The following is a 23880-nucleotide window of genomic DNA, read 5'->3' on the forward strand; positions in this document are numbered from 1 at the left end:
ATACATTACCAACTTACTATAATCAAAAATACAAAAACCAATCTGTTATGGAAAGCTACACTTTACAATCCTTTTCTTCATCTCATACAACACACAATTCTCTGACAAAATTTCAAATCGAATGCAATCATTTGAGGAGCTATATCTTTGGGCCTCTTCTTTGCTGAATGCTATCTTAATTGATCTAAATCGCCTGGGGGAAAGGAGCGTCCTACCATAAAGGGCATTACAGCTTAACTTCAGTATCTGCTTCTCAAAGTCCGTTTGCACTGCAATGCGTCGCTTAATGTTCATTTCAATGTATGGGCCAAAGACCGTACCCTGACGAAATTTCAACACTCTATGAATTTTGCTCACCCGCACACCTAACCTACAATATAGACTCAGCAAACGATAATGTACAACATACTCTGTTTTATCATTACAAGTGAGAAGTAACTTAGTCTGTGCCGCAGGTTTGTAATTCAACTGATCTTTTAGAGCCAACTAATACTCAGACAACCAGCTCTCGTCAACCTTTTGCTTCATTGGAGCTAGTGGGAAATACCTGGTCTTCTGGTGTAGCTCCGGTGGGTAGACGAGGTCGCACACATAAATGTAGCCATACTCTGCATCCTGAGGATGGATAATGATGTCCAAGCTCGAAAATTCGGATTCGGGCACCCACTCAAATCTTCCAATAGGCAATGGCAATGTTTGACAACTGGCATACAAACTGTTTGCATCCCAATAGGAGATATAACTTTGTGGTTTCTCCAGGTCAAAGTTTGCACAATATTTGTTATTGGCAGCAGCATACCTCAATCCTTGTTGGCAAATACCACCTCTAATAGAAGACTCGATGGTTCGATACATATCTTCATCTGTAAGCAGCTCGATCTCAGCCTTTGTATACTTGAGAGCAGCCTGCCAACTGAATCCAGGTAGACTGACAAAGTGCAGCACTTCCAAGCCATACGTCTTCATAGAAAGCTGTCTAAAATGCTGCATAACATCTAACAGGAGCAGGACATCACATTCTAAATAGATCAAAGTATAATCTTTCAATGACTTGCAATCAAAATGATCGTATGTTTCCCGAGCAAAAGCATAGTCATCGTCGCTTTTTGTGTGTTCCATTCAAATCATCATAAAAAACATCCTTTGCTGGCAGGCATTCTTCATTGTAGACGTGAAAGCTTTTGATCCAGGAATAAGGGTACACGCCTTTCCTGGTTAAACGTGCAAAGTCATTACCATACACTTGCTGTAGGCACTTAAATGCATCAATTCCTTCCGACACCTTCAAACTATCCACCAAGCAAGAAAGGAAACTATTTAAAAATTGAGTGGTGTCCCTGAATATGAGATTGCCATATTCTAAATTCCGAATCTTCTCCGAGCTCGTCGCGATGAGCTTGGGTGGGTGTTTCCACTTCAAAGCATGGAAGCAATGCAATAGGGAACTGATGTCATACTGAAGGCTGTGGATGAGCACAGGAATTTTGCCGTGATTGCTGCAACTGATGTTATATTCGTTACAAATGGTAACCAAAAAGTTGCTGACACTGCTTTCACGGCTGTGATTGTGATGATGCACCTTTTTCCTATGAACACTAAACAACACACCACAATACTCACAGTGCGTTGCAGCGATATGTTTATGAGTTTCTTCGTCTGTGAGTTTAATGGGGGCAGGGCAACGACTGATATCAACCACATTGTTATGAAAACATAACAGGCAGTCGACACACCTGGAAGCGGCATCTGGACCTAAATATTTGTCACTTGCCAGTATTTTCGAATCATAGGTTCTGATTAGAATGCAGCAGAAGGAACTCATAGCATGTTTCTGCACGGCAATTTTCACATTCGTATTAGGGTCGAGGACAGACTCTGTATCGAGTCCGATAATATATGGAAATGCAAACATGGACCAAACTTGTCAAATTTTAGAACATTCTTATCTGGCTCAGGGAACTCCAACAAAACCTCCTCAAAATTCCTGCACACTCTCCTATGTGACACTAGGTATTCCTGTGTTGTAAATCCCCTCGTACACTTTTCACAAAAAAATCTATTTTGTAACCCAACAAGGTACTGAAATTCCTTATCCTCAAAAAGTGATTATCAAATTCTCATAATTGCACTTTATCGTTAAATGCGAGACGCGGAACACGGGAAGTGTGGATACTCTCATCCTGATATGAGTACACATACACTTCAATTTGGTTCCGTTCTTCAAATTCTACAATCTTCGAATACGATACCGGACTGTCGGGCCACCATTTGACTCTAGCTGCGAGGTTCGATTCGAGATCCACGAGATACTTGCGATATCGTTTCCAATCATTTCCATCTGTTTTTTGAGGATGCAACAATGCTAAAGTATTGTATTTGAAACACTCATTGTCGGGGCATTTTACATTTGTGAATGTTTTCTTTCTTTTTTTCAAATCGGCCGGAATTCCAGTGTCACAGCCAATCTTCTTTTTTTCAATCGTGCAATTTCAATTTCAATTCGATTTCGGATACGTCTCGGGAGACATAACCACTACCTTCACCCTGATAATTTTCAAGGTTGCGCGCTAACTCGCTAATCATTTCATTTAGCGAAACCATTATATCCACGAGACTATGAATTTCTCGCGACACGGCACTTAGAAAAGCAAAATGGCTTCTCATCGAATCGCCAACTTGTTTCACCATCAATACTGCTGGCGTACTATCATCAAAAACTCCATCCATCAAACCTGATCGAATTCTAAACCCCACTCTTCGTCAAACAATGCAGGATCTAAATTTGGAACGTTAGCTTCCTCCTCCTCCATAAACGAATTACCTCCTGAACGCAATCGTACCCACAGATTCCACAGCGAGTCACTAGAACAGATATTCCACAAATTAAAATAGGAATAATACGCAAGAAGCAGACTTACTCTTCAAAAATTTCGACAGCAGCACAAATGAAACAAGCAACCAGGGCAGTAGAACTTGGTGGGAAAAAACAAGCCATCGGCCAGTATTTTATAGTAAGTGTGGGCGGACTCGAAAATTGTGTATAGAAAATCGATAACCAATGGCATACCATAGATAGCCAATAGGCATCCTTTCCATCGCATTCTCTCTATTGTCAACAATGGAAACAGACGTGTGCTATTCACTCTCCCTGGAGGACTGTGAGTTTACGGCTTTCTTATCTTATTCCACTTACTCTAAGGAGATTTTTTGTTTTAGATTACGAGTGCCTCCTGACAGGCGACTTGCCCATTGTTCAAACATTGAAGACACCACCCAGACGCTTCTTTATACAAAATGGTGGCCATCTGAGAAGATGTCGCTGCGGTGGATTGATTTCAACAAAATCATCAGACTGGTTAGATCGTAATATCAGGCCATATCTTGGATGCCACCCCAACTCGGAATCAGCATGAACTCGGCTGAGAGATTTCAATTGACTATACAGTGGATGATGTACAGGGACCTGTTGAAATTAAACTCGTACTTGAACTGCAACGGACCTGAGAGTGACTTCAAACTCATCTTGCGAAGTTTACCATATCAACTCAGAACAAGACATGGACAACTAAGGAAGAGACTGCAAAAGTTTGTCGCTGTGAAATGTGACTTGTTAAGACGCTATCGCGACGGTGAACAGATTTCACCGGCCCTTATAAATGCTGGTTTGAGGAGACCAATCCTTCGGAATTATTACATTCAACATTCGCACTACATCGTACAGCGAAAGGAAGACGGCTTTCGCAAGATAGTGAGTTCAGAGGATTATCTTCAGAGAGCTTGTACACTGAACAAATAAAAACAATTTTTTAAACGAGGTATTCCTCTTCAGTCATTTTTATTAGCTTGAGATCGTTATGTACAAGGTTATTGTCAAATAATGACATAATGCTTTTGAGTGAATAATTCTTGCAAAGACGGGAAGCAAATACGGAAACAAAGAGACCACAGTGGGAGCTGTAGAGATCTGTATACACTTGTCACAATATTCGTCAACAGGTAGATCTAGCAGTTCTTCTTCAATTGGTGGTAGACCAAAGCTGTCCACATAGATGAATCTATCATTGCGATCCATCATGTACAACAACCAATGCTCTCCTGGGTCGTCGAATGGATGCGTATTAATGACAATGAAACCTTGAAGTGGCGAAACTCTGTCGACAGCGTAGGTTCCTCGATACATTCTCACAGTTTGAGGATTCATTGAAAACAATAATTCAAGGTCTAGAACGTCCATGATTTAATCCAAGTGAACTGCAAGGTCGGCATTGACGGTCAATATCTTGGGGCTCTCACTTATAAGTATAATCGACACCGCGTTAGGCAATGGTTTTGCAAATTTAAGTTCAATTCTATAATTTCCCTTACGTATGGAATTAAAATAACCACCCACGGACTCGTCTGCACTGAGGTTCCAATGCAATATGAATGAATTAGTTTTATAATTCTGATAACGTAGCTCGACGCTTCTATCATTCAGTTGAGATAGGAATTCATAATAGCTCCCTCTGCATAGATCATTGATCCAATCGTATGAGAGTTGTTTTCTATGTCTGTCAATCGTTAGTGTTACTGAACTCACATTGAAATGTTCAAAATTGAATGGACTCAATTTGAAGTCACCCTGATAGGCTTCGGTTCGTGTCATAACCATTGAGATACGATCTGGAATGCGGTCAGTATATAGATTATCAAAAACTCCATCCACCGAGCCGGCAGTTAATGTCTTAATTTTGCTCTCTAAACCTCGCATAGTATAGCATGCTGGATGTTTCTTTAATATAGACTTGTGAGAGAGGAAAGTTGAGCTAGTGACTTTGACTTCGCGTAATGATAATACTGCATTGTGTATCTTGATTTGATGTTGGTGTGTTTCTCCTGGACCAGTCAATAACCGGTGCGTATTGCTAGCGTGCACGACTGATGCCCTGACATCTAATCCCGGTAATAATAGCTTAATTTGATCTGTCAAATCTGTATTAACACGCATGACAACTTCGAATAGTTTACCACCACTTGTTCTAGAAATGAGTGCTTTAGCAACTTTGGAATTTGGATCATTTGCAGCATATTCACCTGAATCATAAATATACACACCACAATCATCTACCGTTTTCTGAAGATGAGTATTCGTGTGCAGCAAAGTGTCAAGCATACACCGATAGGAATTCAGACAATTTGATGATACTAATCGCTGATTGATATATACGTTAATATACTTAAACATTGCAGCTCCCAAGTTATTCACAGGGAATACAACATCATTGACTACGCCATCCGCAGTTCTTGTATATGGATCACTTCCATCACTTCTCAATATCTGCATAGTTAGTTTAATGTACATGCTAGAAACATCAAGAGAGATCAGAAAGATTGCTATATTCCATTCAATTGTAGATTCGCCACCGGTAATTGTCGATATTGGGTAGAACAATTGATTCTCACATGATTCTATAGAGATTTGAGTTGGCGGGATTTGAAATAGCTCACACTCTCCCTTCAAAACCAGTTCGGACTGGGCGTGGACTACATTGACCAGTGACATGTTTGCGACTGAATACAAGTATCACCCTCTCCTTTGTTTTATTTTTTCAAGGTTTGCCAGATCACTTATATGACTCTTACTTCCGCTTTTCGCGAAGGCTACGTATCATATCGCAGGCACTGAACCCGAATGCGATTGTAAAAGTTGTTGCGAACGACCCGCCGCGATCAGTTATCTTGCCTTATTTCCGTTTTGCCATATCTTGCCCCCCACTGCAAGCCTTGGACGGCTCCTTTTTCCTAGTCAAACAATGGACAGCTGCATTGACGAAAATATTTGTTCCATGTCGTGAACGACCCACCGCAATCAGTTATCTTGCCTTATTTCCCGTTTTGCCATATCTTGGCCTCCACTGCAAGCCTTGGACGGCCCCTTTTTCCTAGTCAAACAATGGACAGCTGCATTGACGAAAATATTTATTCCCCACTCCAATCGGGTTGCTTGTCAAAGACATCTTTTCTTCTTTTTCTCCGTCTGCCGCCTCCGGCGAAATCTTTTAAGACTTGTGCTTTAAGCTCAGATGCACTGTTTCTAATAGCTTCTTTCAAATGTTGTCCATCTGATAATTTCCGTGCGAGATTTTTTGCAGCATTCATTGCGGTCTTAGTAACATATGGTTGTGCTCGGCGCAGGAGTGGCAATGCAAACTTGCGCAATGATTTAAAGAATCCACTACCCCTTTGGAACATTGATCCTGAGTATGGCGTAAGGCCAGCAAATCCATTCCCATAGTGGATTTCTGGGATTTCTTTAAGAAACATGCCTAAAGTGTAGAGCTAAAGCTGTTTTGCCTGGACCTTTGAAGTGGAGAGGTCGACCAGAGTCATCACACAACTTAATTGAAATGAAATTTATTTCATTATGCAATAGCTTAAAACATTGTATGTTTTGGAATGCATAATGAGCGATATTGTCTTCCTTTGCAGAGTATGGGACTAATTTTAATGTGGGAAACTTCTTTGCACCTAAATGCGATGATTCGATAATGTCACAATAAACTATAAAATGATGGAATAAGGGTGTAAGCCTGAGGTGCGTGTTGCCACTCGCAATGTTTGCAAAGGTTCTAAGTGGTGCAAAACCCAACATATTAGAGAGGTATTCTGATAGATGAATGGTAACACCATCGATTGGGTTGATAGTGCAGAACTTTGTGTCATTGCTATATATGAGTAGCGCTTTGCCCTCTAACTCATTGTTGATTGTATGGAGTAGTAATTCTGGAGTTTTGTAACGATTTGGTGGGATAGTTATTCTTTTTGTAACATGTACTTCTTTCTCTATAATCAAATCGTAAGTGCGTTCAAATTGGTCTCCATGGTAGTGGGCTGTATCACCTTCTAATATAAATTTATTTAATCTGAGGAGATTCTTGAGTTGTTCTGGAATAGTAAAGAGACTGTGTAATGACTGTGACAATCTATAACTATTCTCTCGAAATGTTACACTTGCTTCAATTTTGTGCATTCTAAAAAAACGATTTAATGTGTTCTTGACAGAGCAACCTGGAATGAATGTGATCAAGCCAGTTGAAGTAAGAATAGAAATTTCTTCTAGTATGCATAGCTGCGAAGCGATTTCCTCTCGAATGAATGTGTCCTGACGAGGCACCTTTGAATCTATTATAGTATTGCCTTGAATGGATGACACTCCAATAGCCTCTTGCAAGTTTTCATCTATAAATTTAATTGACCGAATAGAATGTGGCAAATTGAATACATATCTCCCGTCAATATAATTGAGAGAACTGTTCAAGTCTTCGAAAAGCTCTAGAAGGGCAATTTCAATAGCTTTTTTTAACGACGATAGTCTCGCGAACCTCTGCAAAGTCTTTGTAATCAATCTGTATGACACTGTCATCACTCCGTGGTATATTATAGAATAGATTGCAAATGGATAGTTCTTGTAATCCAACTTCATACTTTCCACTCAGTTGTAGGGGTGCATTCAAAGCAACTGTAAAATTGTCCAGTGTATTTGATGGATATAATTTAATACAATCATTGGATAGGAGGTACATATAAAACTCAGAGCCTGGCAACATCTTGCACTGGAACCCACGAATTAAATGAATCGTCATGACCAGCCCACTTCACTTTATAATGAGTGACTCCATCAATTTTCTCACTGGATATAATTTTTTCAATTGGATATGGGTCATCGGCCTCTTTAATAACGTGCTGCAATTCGTTTACATAATATGTGCCCTCTTCTTCTACACCATCTGGGCCTGCAATGTAAAAGACAGGGGGATCTGTTTTCTTATACCTCGAAATTGTATAGATTATGTGAGACCAGTGTCCCGTGTACCCCTTGTCAAAGATTGATCGATTTAATAGAACACGCACTTGCTATCCAATTTTAAATGGTATTGTGATGTCATCATCTTTTTTACTATTTAGTCTATTGAAGAGTTCAACTTCGTTGCTTACATTCACTTCATTCGGTGTCATTTTAATAGTTCTATGTTAAGAATTGTTATAATCTTTTATAATCTTTGGAAGAATTTTAAGGTATTTGTGATGTCCTTTACTTCAGAAATATCAGAACAGGCGACCTTTAATTGTCCTAATCGTACGTTCGGCTCAAAACGCTTTTTGATTAGTCCTAGTGGCATACATTAGGATGCCATGACGCTTACACCAAGCCTGCACGTGTTTGTTGAAGAACTCACGCCCCTGATCTACATGGATTAGTCGAGGTTTTGTGCCCCTATTTTGATATAGCTTCATAAATCCTTTCTTCATGTCTTCACCTCGTTTGGTCTTGAGAGGTGTGGCCATGACTTGCCTTGACAAACAGTCTATCACAAGCAGTATGTAGGAGAATCCTTTATTGTATTTCTTGTATTGAATGAATGAAATGAGGTCTGCTTGGTGGAGATCGTTCAGGTGGAGTGAGATGACTTTCCTTCTCTTAAATCTGCGTCTTGCATCTTTGTGGAGAGTATAGACATCGTCGCGATGTAATTCTTGTAGTGCTTCTTTCCTTGTGATTTTCCGTGCGTTTTGATAACGTTTGACCCCTCCGAGCCCCCCGTCAGGTGACCTGTAGCTCATTCTTCTTCTGAGAAATATTCTTCGTCCGAAGATGAAAGCAACTTTGTTCTTTGCAGTGACTTGTAGGTCTCCCACAATATTTTCTTCTTTGATTTTCTTTTCTGTCTGATTTTATGCGATGGTAGAGGTTTTGACACCTTTAGAAACCAAGCGGGCCTCACTCGATTATGACCGGAGAGGTACAAGACGAATTCCATTATACTGGAGCCTTGAATGGCTTTGCCGTTATGAATGATTTCTCCTTTTTCATTCCATGACAAACTCCTTGGTAGCGTTGACACTATTCGTCTTACTTTTTTAATATTTATTTCATCTGGTAGAGAACCATAATCGAATTTTCTACTAATGCTTTCCGTCATTTGTATCTGATCTGATTGGATCTGATTCTATTGTTGGTTTCAATTGATTTTTTTATGGTGTAGTAGATAGCTGTTAGCATACGTTTTACCTTTACGTCTTCACTTTCATTCGATTCCAAAATAGTGTCCACTGGGTTTAATACCTCGATTTTTGTTACCATTTTAACACCGGCTACTTTAGCCATAGCCCGCCCTGCTACACCACCTAATATACTGGTCAAACCTGTTAGTAACAGTAGGAGTAAGAAAGCCAAACCTCCTCGTTGGCGATATAGAAACTTTTGTAGCTTTTTTGGCGATTTGTGCAATGTTTTATATGCAATGTAGCGAATGGTGGCTTTATATTTCTTTAAATCTTTGTATAGTTTCGGTGAAAGTTTAACATTACCATTCAATATATTCTTCCAAACTTCGGAAAGAGCTTCAATGCTGTGTGGAGGAGCCTCCCTCAAAATGTTTTCCCGTTCTTTTGGAGTACAAGTTGCAAGCACTTTAAGGAAAGTTAAATGATGACGTAGACTTTTCATTTTGGTGTGAAAACAAATTGTGACTTGAGCTTGGTTATACCCGTTCGCAATCTTTTATCAGACTGCGTAAGTGGATGTAGGTCAATCACTAGATAACCAAACGGTTTCTCTGTTGCCTGTTCGAATGCATTCATGAAGTATGGTAACTGCGATTTCCCATAGATTTGCCGTCCTAGAAGTTCGAGTTGCGCTCAAGACCTTAAATTATTGAATAATATTATACAGTCAACCCTCGATTTATGAACTTTCGATTTATGAATTCCCTCGTTTTATGAACATGAGCACGGGGAACCAAACTTTTTCCATTCCTTTTTCCCTCGTTTTATGAACCTTGATATTCGAATAATGAACGGAATTTCTGGAAACCAACTAGAAGTTGCCCAGCGTTTTTGCCTTCAATTTATGAACGGATCGTTCCGAGGTCAACAGAAACCTTCAAAGGGATTATTCCGTGGTCTTATGAATGACACCTGAACGGGCAAAACGTTTTCCAAGTATTGCACCCTCGGTTCTTAACGCCTCGAAATCCGAACAACAAACATGTTTTCCGGGGTCGCACAAGGTGCGAGTGTTCCTGACCTAAGTTGATGAATAAGGTGGTCGCTGTCACCCGGAGATTAATAAACGGAGGTTAAAAATCTCGGAGGAAATCCGAGAGCAGTCCAGTGCGAATGTGGTGACATCTCTTCTTTCCAAGATTGACACAGCGGAAGGCATGGTCCAAAGCAAAATTAAACAATTTAGTATTGCATAATAAACAGAGTGTGAATGCACTAATGTCTGTTCTTTGTGAGATTGATACAGCAGAAGGCATGGTCAAAAGCAAAATTACACAATATATGGTATTATAAACGCAATCCCAACTCGGAAATACTGTTTCATTTGCTCGATAGTACTCTGTTAACGAAATTTTCGGTTTATGAATCCCTCGATTTATGAACGATTTTTCGGGGAACCGAGGGTGTTCATAAATCTAGGGTTGACTGTATACAGGGTGTTTCAAAAAACGTGTCATTCGGACTTTATAAAAAAACGGGGCGAGGGAAAAATACGGGGTAAAGGGCACTTGTGTGGCAACTGAATTTGCCATCTTGAAAAAATATTTTCATTTGATTTTAATTAAAATAAATTGAATTCCTTTAATTGAACTTCAAAATTTCCCAAGTCAACCTAACGTTTTTTTTACAGAATTAGAGAGCCCGTAGCGAACTTAGTCAGATCCACTAAGAAATCCGCTCGATATCGCAAATGGAACTGACCAAAAAAGTCCCGAAATTGAGGCTTCAAAGTTTCGGGTATTCAACGGCGCACCAAATCAGACGCAAAGATTCGTGGAGAGGAGGACATGATCCTGCCCCATGAAAGATAGAAGGTCGAAAAAACACAGGGCGGGAAAAAAGAGGCGGAATCATTTTTGTTTGCCGCTTATCAACGTATGGTGGAATGTCACCTGCCTTATTATCTGCGCGTCTTGTGCTGCACGCCGGTTTGGCGATAAACTGTTCTAGCTTCATGGGGGCAGGGGCATGTCCTGCCCTCCGCGCATTTTTCCGACTGATTTGGTGCGCCGTTGAATACCCGAAACTTTGAAGCCTCAATTTTTGGGCTTTTTTTGGGCAGTTCCATTTACAATATCGAGCGGATTTCTTGGTGGATCTGACTCAGTTCGCTACGGGCTCTCCAATTCTGTAAAAAAAACGTGAGGTTGACTTGGGAAATTTTGGAGTTCAATTAAAGAAATTCAATTTATTTTAATTAAAATCAAATGAAAATATTTTTGCAAGATGGCAAATTCAGTTGCCACACAAATGCCGTTTACCCCGTATTTTTCCGTCGCCCCGTTTTTTTATAAAGTCCGAATGACACGTTTTTTGAAACACCCTGTATGTACTGTTGTGTGATAGGGTGCGATAGTTTACATCGTTATGGAATAAGTACTGACAGAGAAAAATAATTCATGCATTCTTGTGATGTGATGCTCGCGTATAGAGATGAACCATATCCTGCATAACATTATTTTCAGTCATGAGATCATCAACTATAATCAGTGTTGGTATGTTCTCATCCCATGTCTTTGGCAATTCTTTACTAAATGTAATTTTAGTAAATTCATTCTGCCAGCTAGCATCATATTTACTGACATAAAATATTTGTTCTGGGACTACTGTGAATACTGATAAGTTTCTCAGGATGTTACGAACTAGGTAGGTTTTTCCTGACATGGAAGGTCCACATATAATAATTCGCGCCGGGTGGATGAAAGAAAACGGTCTTATGTCCGACATTGTGTCGCAGAGGTAGAAAGGAAACTGAAAATAAGATGAGTTGAAAACTAGATTTATTACCATGCAGTGCTCCCCCAACCATCGATTTGATCAAATTGACTTTTCGCTGACTGTCGCTTGAGTGCAAGGAGACGTTTGTGTGACAAAACACGCCTGATAGCATCAGCTTTCGCTTCATAAATTTCTTGTTTCAGTCGCCATTTCTTCTCTTCGGTTGACTCAACCTCCTTCTCCTCCTCCTCCTGTTCCTTTCCAATACATTGGCGAAAGAGCTTCCACATAATTATTTTTGGGAGTGAGAAAGTTGATGGGTTGGGGAATGAATAGGAAAATGAGGAGCTGACCTTGTTCCACATGTAATAAATGGATTCTAGTTTAGAGGAGGTTGTATGATAATGAGGGTTGAGCACATTTAAAGTGAAATTTCCTTCCTGTCAGCAGTTCAAAGATGACGGACGAGAGTGGTAAGTTTTTGCTTTGTGGTGTTGTTTTTTGCTCATGAATATTGTCTTTTCTCAGTATTCAGCACAAGCCCCCTGTTTTTCTTTGAAAACGGTAAGGAATTATAATGATTATGAAAAAAAGTATTCAAATTTTATTTCTTGTTTCAGATCATGAATCACCTCCACCAAGATGTATGTAATAAATTTGTTTAATTTTGACTTTAATATATGCCTTCCATTTCAGATGATTTTGCTGGAGCTAACGATTGGTCTTGTATGCACTAACATATGACTAAGTTTAGTTATTACTAATTGCATGTATCTTTTTTAGACATCAGAGAAGAACGACCACATCACCAGGAATGTGAGTAAAAGTTATAGGATACGATTATGATAATAAATGAGATTCTCTTTCAGACGCTTGGGGTCCACCACCTCAGTGTATGTATTATTGAAAGTAGAATATTATTGTTGCTCTAACGTCAGTGTGATGATATTGAACTGTATCTTTTCCAGATTATCCCATGTGGCCGCAATATTGTATGTATTATTGAAAATAGAATATGATAGTAAATGAGATTCTCTTTCAGACGCTTGGGGTCTACCAACATCATGTATGCATTATTGGAGTTGATATTATTGTTGCTATAATGGCAGTGTGAGGATAATGAAATGTATGTTTTCCAGATTATCCCGTGTGGCCGCAATATTGTATGTATTATTGAACGCGAATATAGTGCCATATAAAGATAAGTCGTCTTTCAGGTCGCTGGTGTGGGGGTCTGTAAGTGATCAATTGGTAAGCAGTTTGACGAATGTTGATTTTATGTTTTCTTTCAGAATCTAGGGACTGGATATAATAAATTTTGTATATTATTCCCATGTACTGTCTTGTGTTTTTGTTTCTCCTATTACAGGTGGTGAAGGTTTTTCGGCTGGGTTTTTCTCCTTCACCTGATTGGCATCACAACTGGCACAATTCTCAGGGGCCCTATCCTCGTCAAAAGTAATCAACCTCGATTACTTTACGTCACAAGCTGTAGGGCGGGGCTGCCACGAATTACTCCGCCCTTAAATCCCGCCCGTTTCAATTGAAATTTATACATAGTTTTCCTTCGCAGCCTCTCGGCCCTAATCTCGGACCGTGACCCTACGTCATTGTGACGTAACAATGACGTAAAAGATTAGTTTCAAAGGTGAAAAAAAATCTAGCGAAAGAGGGTCAATTACTTTGAGCGGCGATGGGTTTCGTGATGGGTCCGCATGTGCATTTCCGTTTATTGTGTTGTATAAAGTCTGTATGTGCTCGTCACAACAGAAAATTCATGTCTTTCTTCATTTTTGTTTAATAATGAGAAAAAAGCACCGCGTAACACCGTTTCTCTGCGCCGATCGTGGCATCGTATGCGTGAAAGCGGCGGGCTTTTCGAAGCGTCGTCGAAGCCGTACGTCGTAAATCAATGTTATTGCAACGTAGCGGTGTGCACATAAAAAACTCATCGATCAAAGTTTACTGTTTCTTGAGTAAAACTATCAATGCTCATTTGCGGTATCATTACCACCCCCACAGCTCACGAACAAAAGAAGCATATTGAAATGCGAATTATCATTTCGCATATCGAGCACACGAACACACAGAAAAATATAAAGTAAAGCTCATAAATAAAGCTCAAGATTTAAGGCACGAACCGATTTCTCATAAACGCGTTTACGGCTCGCGCCACACTGTCCGTTCGACACTTTGCCATGATCCTTCGCGCTTTTATCGTTTTGTTGCCTACCATCAGCGCCATCTCACGGGCACATACCGAATTATAAATGCAAAGTACAATCACGGTGTCACACAAACATTGCCGTCTTGCACACGTGTACGTCAAGAAAAATGACAAACAGCAAAAAAGGAAATTACGAGCGTGCTTTTCCACGCATTTTCCACGAAATTCAGTTTTACGCCGGTAGAGTTTTCTGTTTCCGACACCTAAGGACCGAAGCAACAAGGCAGGGCAGGCAGATCATAGGTGTGGTCTTCAGATTCTCAGGAGGAAACACCGATAAGGCGGGTCGCTTTCCAAGATAACACGTGGGGCGATTGGTTGATAGAAGATGTAAACCACTTTTAATATTCACGCCTTTTTCGATTGTGCACCAATGACAGAAGAAATTTCAAGTAATCGAGGTAGATTACTTTGACCAGGATAAGGCCCCAGCAATGTTGGCTTTACAATTGACAACTTGATTGGTATTGATAAATATATTTTCACTCGTACTTTTTGTGTATGACCCTTCTTTGCATTTCTCTGCATGTTATAATCGCGCGGAAACCCTCTGCACACGCGCCGCGCAGGGACGCGCCGCGCGGGGAAACATACGCGCAGGGCTTAGGGTAGGCATCCTGTAGTTTCGCCACCCTGTAGTTTCGGCATGCCCTCCTACTACTGAGGTGTTTCGTGGCATGCGGAAAGCGAGCATTGGATCAGCTCTTCTCCGGATAGATGGGCAGAGAATGTGAGAATTTAATTTTCCCCCTCTGATGACATACCCTTGTACGGGGGGCGTTCAAGTCAAACCGGGACTTTTCATTTTTCGCAAAAGTAAAATGAACTTACAGGCGAGAAATTAGTTTTATTTTTCAACATAATCTCCAGCTGCACTAATGCACTTGTCCCAGCGTTTCACGAGGGCTTGGATGCCAGCAGCGTAGAAATCCTTACCGGCGCGTAGCAGCCATGATCGGACCGCATTCTTCACCTCGTCGTCGCAGCTGAAGTGGCGGCTCCCAAGGAACGCCTTCAGTGGCCCGAAGAGATGGAAATCGCTGGGGGCGAGATCTAGACTGTAAGGGGGATGCTGCAGCAACTCGCAGCCAAGTTCCTGTAAGGTGCGTGTCGTGAGATGCGCGGTATGCGGGCGTGCATTGTCCTGTAGGAGGAGGACTCCTTTGGTGATGAGGCCCGGCCGCGTTTGCTTCAGCGCGTTATGCACATCCCTGAGAACCTGGCAGTAATATGCACTATTGGTCGCACTATATGAACTATTGATATCGAGACATGTTATCCGTCGGTCCTTGAGGATCAGGCGCTCCACAAGTTGGATGTTCTCAGGAACTCTGACACTGGGACCTGAGCCGCCCCGGTCGGGATCGCCCAGCAATGACGTATGGCCGTCGGGGAACCGTTTGCACCACTGAAACGCTTTGCTGCGGCTAAGTGTATCGTGGCCATACTGAGCCTGAAGTTTTCTGTGAATTTCAGATGAGTTTACGCCTTCTTTCACGAGAAACTTCATGACAATTCGCTGTTCGATGTGCGCGCTCACCTCGTTGTCGGCCATCTTGTCCAGCACGTGTCTTCTATTTTGCAGAAACTTTGGACCACCACGTGGTGAACGCGGAATCCATGTTGTGTTCGTTTATTGGACTCGAGCGACTCGAGAGCCGAGAGAGTCGACTCTTGCTAGGTAAAAATGCCCTGGCGCGGCTCTCGTGATGCCATCGCCCTGGCAGTGACTCCCGTTCTAAACTTCAAGGAATCAACACTAGAGGTGCTCGGGAGTCGCCTCCCAGCGACTGTCTTCTCGATGCGAGTTGCTACAGTCGATGATGTACGATGACCCTCATACGTCACGACTCCGACTCGCGGCTCGTGCGAGTTGAATAAACGAACACAACCCCAGTCGCGTGTGAAAATGACGAAAAACAAGTAGCGCGAGCCATTTGTACACTCAGGAGACAGAAAGTCCCGGTTTGACTTGAACACCCCTCGTATTTCTGCCTAATTCCACTCTCAGCCTTTGGATATGTCATAACATTCTTCAGCATCATCAGAATCTCATATACGCACTCGTGTCATATACGCGTGTAATTCTGCCTGATTCCAGTCTCAGCGTTTGGGCGTGCCATCAGATTTTTGAGCATCGTCACAATGTCATTCTTGCTCTTGCGTGATATACGCGTGTAACTCCAAAGCCATGCCACGAAGCTTTGTAAAAAAATAAATGACAACGGCCTGATTCGTTTCTCTCTTTGTGGGGATTGGTTTGTTCAGAAGTGTCAGTGTTTCACTTTCCTTTCCTGATGTTCATTCTCAGGTCGTGTTCTTTATTAGGCGATAACAGGGCCAAAAGGTGGAAAATATTTCTGTTACAAATCAACCTCAGATGGCGCAAAGAGATGCGCTTACGTAACTGTACCTACGAGGACTTACCAGAAATCTGCTGATTACACATTAGGGTACAAGGATGGCCCCACGTGGTAAGTCGTCATCTATATCTTCGACTACACATACATAAGCAACACCTTTGTTCGAATAATGATGAGTGAGAGGTGATGAGTGAGTTTGTCTCATCGCAACAGGCAATACTCTACCTGATTGCTTGCGGGAATGTGGTGAAATGGAATAATGGGCCGTGTCACAGTGAGAACCGTAGTCCAAATTGTCTAAAAACTTTAAAGTACTTACGGGCCAGTGCATTGGTGTGGACTACACATACAAACTGCAGATTCTACGCGCAAAGTGCATGAGAATAGAAACAAGTTTGTGAATATCTAGGGATTACTGCACAGGCGACACTGATACTGTCACGGCTGCAGAAGAAATACTATTTGTCGATCGCTCACATTTATTTTATAGCGGGATAGATTCATTTAGATCGTGCCTATCTAAAGGATTTAATTTAATCGCCATTTAGACTCTGGTTTTCATAATCATTTAAACCAGTATCCAAATAATTGTTTCAAGACGAAACAATATACAATAAAAATAACTTCCAAATTCGGAAGGAAGCTTTGGCGCAATCGCATAAATATGTTACAAGTGAACATAACTTAAACAATGTTGGGACTAACGTGGTATAACGGTGTATCTCAGCACATGGCAGCAGGTGAAAGGCAACGTGATCAGACAAGTAAGGCGGCAACTCCTGAAACATTTGGTAAATTTTTGTGCACACCGCTTCGTTGGCTTAAAGAGACGGTCGCATCCAGAGATCCCTATATGAAACAGCTATTACTACTCGCTGGCATGCACAACGGAGAGGGGCAGCAGAGGCGCGTCTCGTCGTCCATGGGCTGCCACAATGTAATATCTAAGCACTTTTCATTAGAAAAAATAAGTTGAAAAGTATATTGTCTGCCGTTCGCGAACGTGATTACACATTTGAAGGAGGGTAGGCGCAGGCGCAGTGCCTTCCTTTCTTCTTACTACTCGCTGAGGGAGCTTCCAAGCTGATAGCTCGTCTTCGTGACACACGCCGGCTAGACTGCTGAATTTACGACTCGGACTGCTTTCGGGTAGATGAAATCCCGTTCACGGTCATCGCTTTCGGCAACCTCGAAAGCTGAAAGGCGATTTGTTTCGTAAGCAGTTCGACATAGCATGCCACACGATAACCTGAGAGCTGAAGAAGCATGATCCGTTATCCAGCATCCTTTTCCCCTCAAATGTCACCCCCTCTCGCATTTTGTTTTAAACCATTCTCCGATATCTCATGAGATGGCGGCACTGCTCATGAACATTGCTGAGACTTAATAGTGGACATGTCTTTCATGTGTAGATCACAGGTGTAAACAGCGTATTTTGTTCTAGAGGTGTGCCCTACACTACAATAACCTATAGAATAGCACGATTTGCGTTCTCATTTTATTCGTGCGCGTACACGAACAGCGATTTCTTGACGCTGTTGGCAACAAAATGGAATTCACTAACACCAGTAAATGCGAAGGCGAATCATCTGCCGAACTGCTGTAACTGCAAGTTTTTTATCTTGTGTTGTTACAAAACGTAATGCAATAATACTTCACCTCTATGGGCATTCAGCCAAAGGGGCTTAGACGCAGTAGCTGATCTTGCTATTGCGATGCTTGCGATGATCCGATTCTGATCTTTCACTTGTTTTGACGCTATTGCAACAATTGTTTCGACCCGTGTTCCCGGGTGTTTTTTGACATCCGGCCCGGGACTTGCCCGAAAAATTCCGGCATTTCGGGATAAGGGATGATGAAATAGGGGATCATTTCAGTGGTCCTGAACATTGTCATAAACGTTCGTGAATATCTTGTCCCGTATGTCGCATCGCCGAAACACAGAAGAGAGGAAACGAAGAGAAGAAGAAGGTTGCAAGACGCAGATCGGTCATTTCGGAGAGTCACGTTGGCTGTGGCGTTGGCCTCATTATGGTCCGTTCTAAGATGTATACGTCTCGTGAAGAGCTTCGTGCACAACGGGTTGCACAAGGGAATGCATCAACTCTGCTCCTAAACAGCGCGTAGCGACAGACGAGCTCAAATACAAAACTTTGTCGCAGTGGTTGATTTGATATATAACTTGCATCATATCTTCCAGGATTTTTTTTTCTCTCTTGAACTCTATTTAACATATTTAGTACCCGACCTGAAATGGCATCTTGTACATTTCTCTTAGAGTGTCAACTGGACTTTTTCTGTAATAAATTGCGCATAACCTCCTGCTCCTATCAGTCGTGGTCACACCATCAGGTTGATACTGTTATCACATGCAATGCTCTCGTCGGCCGATTAAAGTTCCAGTACCGCCAAGGCATCAGCAAATTGGCAGTAGGGTAGTTTCATTTTAAATCGAACAACGTGTGAAAGTCGTATTTTTTAATTCGCCCAGAAAAAATATATCTTAGAGGACAGCTCAAACGACGCAAATCGCGCCACGTGCGACGCTCGTGCGTGGAGTAGTTTCCGCGTAGGAGAGGAGGAAAGTCTGAGGGTGCTTGGGCGCGCTTTCTTCTGGACCGACTTTGACGGGATCTAGCATCGCTGATTTTATGTCTAAGAACTGGAGTTTTTTTGTGATTATAGGTTGCACCATAGAGACTCTCGACAGCCACCCACAGAACTCTAAGAGCCACAGATTTTTTGTTAAAAAAATGCCAAACTTGGCGTAAACGTTCAAAAAGGCCAAACTTTGTTACCAATTTTCTTCATGACGAAACGTCTGAGAAGATCGAGCTTAGTGCCATTCGATAGGACGTTGAAAGAGCTTTCGTGCTGTATATAGTTCATTTTTCTCAGCGCAGTTGTTTCTGTGTTATTAGCTTGAGAATCACACATGGTAGGCGAAAATTGCCAATGTTGTATCAAAGTTTCTCAAAAATGCCATCTTCGATTTCCTCGATTATTTTTGAAAAGGTGGCGTCATGTCTCTACTTTAGACGCCAAGTGAGACAATCTTTTATTTTTGCCTGAGAGACGCGCAGCGATTTTTTTTGTCAGGCAGGGTGCATGAGGCTCCGGCCTTGCGCGCCCCACCCACGAGCACGCGACCTTCAACCTCTTCTTTGCTACAGGTGTCCCGCTGACGGAGAAATCAATGACCACACTGCGTGAGCTTGTTGTAGTGTCCCCAGAGCATCACTTTGCGTTTACCCAATGGTCTCCCACTTCCGTCGGGCTCATTCAAACCGTAGGAGAGTACGTGAGTTGCCTGTGCGCCCTTGACGAGAAGCCCCGGTTCGACGAACATACCGACAAAGCAGTAAGAAGAAACGAAGCTCTTCGTAATGATCCACTAGATCCTTTATCCACTCGTAACATCTTAGCTTTTGTTTCAGGTTGCCGCCAGTCTCCCAGGAAGTGTGAAAGTCACATCCTTTTCATTGGTAAAAGACCGAAAACCGAAAGTTTCGAAAATCGTAAAATGTGCCCATTGCGAGACCCCAGCAGGTGATGGATGCCACCATGGGATTAGCATCATCCGATAGCTTTAGACATGACCTTTCACATGATATAAAGTGACTCGGTTCAAGCGCATTCTTTGTCCGCCTAGTATCGCAAAACCACGAGTGGTATGCGAGAATTTTGCATGTTCGATCTTAATTATTTCTAAAAAGCCGGAATATTTTTCAAGATTTATTCCACAGGGGCAGAATTATGCCGGTACTTTGCGCTGCTGGTAAAGTACCTTTTCTCTTTTTGATTGAGACGTAGGGCTACCTTTCCGTGGAGCGATGTTTCCACACAAAGGCGCTCTTCGTATGTTTACGAGCGCGTTTTGCTTCGTAGTCTTTGCTTTGTAATTTAATGCCCAGATGTTGCATTATGTACTTATCTTGCACTTGTGGTACATATGTTTAGTTTTTCCTTTGGAGACGCAGGGCAATACTTTCGTGGGTGACTTGAACTTGCTATTACGCACTTTCATGGTAGTCGCACGCACGACGTGTGCGTACGCACGTGCGCATATTCACTATTCTCCCACGCATGTGCTTGAGGCAATGCACATACACACGCTGTGACGCTGTCGTGCGAGTTAATATTAAGAAGGCAGAACTACGGCCACAGGGGTCAGAAAGTTACAACACCTGATAATACAAATTTGTGACCGCGTGGTTGCTGCCACCTCTTAGGTTGGGCGCAATAAGTGATAGTTCCGAAGATGTGCATGCTCTCTTTAATTAGTCTTATGCTCCGTAGCGTTATTTCGGAACCACGACGCGTAGTACAAAACCCGTAAGACCGCTGTGATGGCAGTATGTTGCTGCTCTCAAGTATAACACCTTCGCCCTCCACGAGATGTGTCAGTGTCACCGTGGGAATCAAAATTTCCAACAGAACAACGCACAATTAAAATCCCTCGTTTCCGGTAGCCGTAGGTACCTTAAACCATCGGTGTGGTCTTCAGTAGTCCTTTTGGCATCCATGCGCTTGAACCCACTCATTTTATATCATGTGAAAGGATATGTCTAACGCTGTCGCATGATGCTAATCCAATGATGGCAGCCATCACCTGCTGGGGTCTCGCAATGGGCACATTTTACGTTTTTCGAAACTTCCGTTTTTCGTTCTTTTACCAATGAAAAGGATGTGACTTTCACACTTCCTGGGAGACTGGCGGCAACCTGAAACAAAAGTTAAGATGTTACCAGTGGATAAAGACCTTTACGAAGCGCTTCGTTTCTTCTTACTGCTTTGTCGGTATGTTCGTCGAACCGGGGCTTCTCGTCAAGGGCGCATAGGCAACTCATGTACTCTCCTACGGTTTGAATGAGCCTGACGGAACTGGGAGACCATTGGGTAAACGTAAAGTGATGCTCTGGGGGCACTACAACAAGCTCACGTAGTGTGGTAATTGATTTCTCCGTCTGCGGGACACCTGTAGCAAAGAAGAGGTTGAAGGTCGCATGCTCGTGGGGGTGGGGCGCGCAAGGCCGCAGCCTCGTGCACCCTGTCTGACAAAAAAAAATCGCTGGGCGTCTCTCAGGCAAAAATAAATTGTCTCAGTTGGTGTCTAAAGTAGAGACATGACGGCACCTTTTCAAAAATAATCAAGGAAATCGAAGATGGCATTTTTGAGAAAATTGAGATGCAACATTGGCGATTTCCGCCTACCATGTGTGATTCTCAAGCTAATAACACAGAAACCACTCGGCTGAGCAAAATGAGCTCTATACAGCACGAAAGCTCTTTCAATGTCCTATCGAATGGCACTAAGCTCAATGTTCTGAGAGGTTTTGTCATGAAGCAAATTTTGGCAAAATGAAAGCAAAAACAAAGTTTGGCCTTTTTGAACGTTTACGCCAAGTTTGGCATTTTTTAACAGAAAATCTGTGACTCTCAGAGTTCTGTGGGTGGCTATCGACAGTGTCTATGGTGCAGCCTATCATCACAAAAACCCTCCAGTTCCTAGACATAAAAGCAGCGGTGCTAGATCCCGTCAAAGTCGGTCCAGAAGAAAGCGCGCTCAAGCAGCCTTAGACTTTCCTCCTCTCCTACGCGGAAGCTACTCCACGCACGAGCGTCGCACGTGGCGCGATTTGTGCCGTTTGAGCTGTCCTCTAACATATATTTTTTTCTGGGCGAATTAAAAAATACGACTTTCACACGTTGTTCGATTTAAAATGAAACTACCCAGTAATAGTTGTTTATAACTGTTGTGCCCCACGAGGGACATTAAAAGCGGTGTACCGTGTGGTAAGCGTATACTGTATTTTGGGACGAACCTGCAGGCGAAAGCGGGAAACTATTCAGCCCATTCATGGCAATGTACCTGTTGCAATGTTGCACTTGTTCTCCTGATAGGAGAACAAGTTCAACTTCATGGTTAAAATTCTGGAAATTGGGTTCAGCGTTGCAGCGTTCAGCGTTGGTTCAGCGTTCAGGGCTCAGCGTTGCAACGGCGCTCCTTCAGAGCTGTCTTTCAGTTGCGGTAACTTCCAATTAGGCGTACACAAATGCGCAGCTACCCTCTGGCGCATGCATTGTGAATCTAATGCGAATGCCTTAATGTGGATACAGGAACGTGCAACGAATCAGTAACTTGTTGGCACTGCAGGAACAGGCTACACGCACGTATAGAATCTCTTGTGGATACTGACGTATGCCCTTTCATTGTTTCTGAACTGCGTTTATGAAATATACTGAAAGTTCCTCGCTCTGACCACTAAAACATGATGTTAAGTTATACTGGTAGTGGGGACACTCTTGTGTTCTTTGTAGTTTCTGCCCCCTGTGCTCGTGAATATCCAGCATTTCTAAAGTAGCACCTGTAACCACAAAAGCTAACTATTTTATTAATTAGTGAATAAGAAGGGTGGCTACGACACATAAGTTGCAAACGTTAATTCCGAGCGAAAAGTCGGTTGCCCATATGAGGAAGAGAAAGGAAGTCTACCTAACAAGGGGGTACAGATGGGGAAACGCGGTTTGAACCATGTCTTCATTGATACACCTATTGCGTCCATGAAGGCGAGAAAAGTTCGACAGACACCAAATTTCAACGGCATGTGGGGCGAACTTGAGTTCTGAAGCGAGAGACCTAGTATGCACCGAAACAGATGCTGTACCGTCTCCAAATCACTGAGCCATGTCGGTCCCTAAGAATTTTTGCACAGTTATTGGGCATGAGGTTTGTGTTACTTCGTATTCCTTAAAGGGGCTATGAACTCTTTCAAACTAGCCCGCCGATGGTGTTGGCACCAAACGGAGATGTTAACTTGTTATCTGTGATATTTTTTTATAGATGAATCCGATAGGTCTGTATCTAACCAATGCGATCACGGTTACTTCGGGTCGGAACAGCGGTCCGTCGGTCCGCCATGTTTTTCAACGTGAGAACTTATTTTCATATTTTAGGCTTTACCGCAGAATCCATGTGCAGAAAGAAAGAAAGGTGCCTGCGTGCTTTGTGGACGCAATGTCAACGCTGTGTGGTGTCATCATCGTCGTCGTCGTCGTCACAGGCGGAAAGAAAGTGTATTGCACCACATCGTCGAAAAGAAGGCGCGTCAAACCACTGATCTCTATAGTATAGGCTGGATCGCGCATACGGTGCTCGACAGCGTGGTCACCGGTCGCCATATTGGTGGGCCCAAAGCATCCTGTCGTCTGCATTTAGTTCAAGCGGGGCTGCCCGTATTTTTTAAAATTTCCTTTAAATTAAACAGCATGTCATGCCAGTTTGTTGCAGCTTTGAGTACACTTCACAACGACAGAGAAAGAGGGATAAATTTTTCACATGTAAGCTCTTTACTTCGAGGAAAAATCTCTTTATTCGTATCTCATACATCTGACAACTCGGACTTGCTTGCATTGCTACTTCGCTGGTGCCATTACGTACTAAGAAAGTATGTGTGGATCCTCCTATAAATCTCAAAACCATGTAATTTCTATAAACAATGCGCTTGTTCTATAAAGGTTCCCCTC

Source organism: Ornithodoros turicata, chromosome 1 (assembly GCF_037126465.1).
Source record: "Ornithodoros turicata isolate Travis chromosome 1, ASM3712646v1, whole genome shotgun sequence".
NCBI lineage: Eukaryota > Metazoa > Arthropoda > Arachnida > Ixodida > Argasidae > Ornithodoros > Ornithodoros turicata.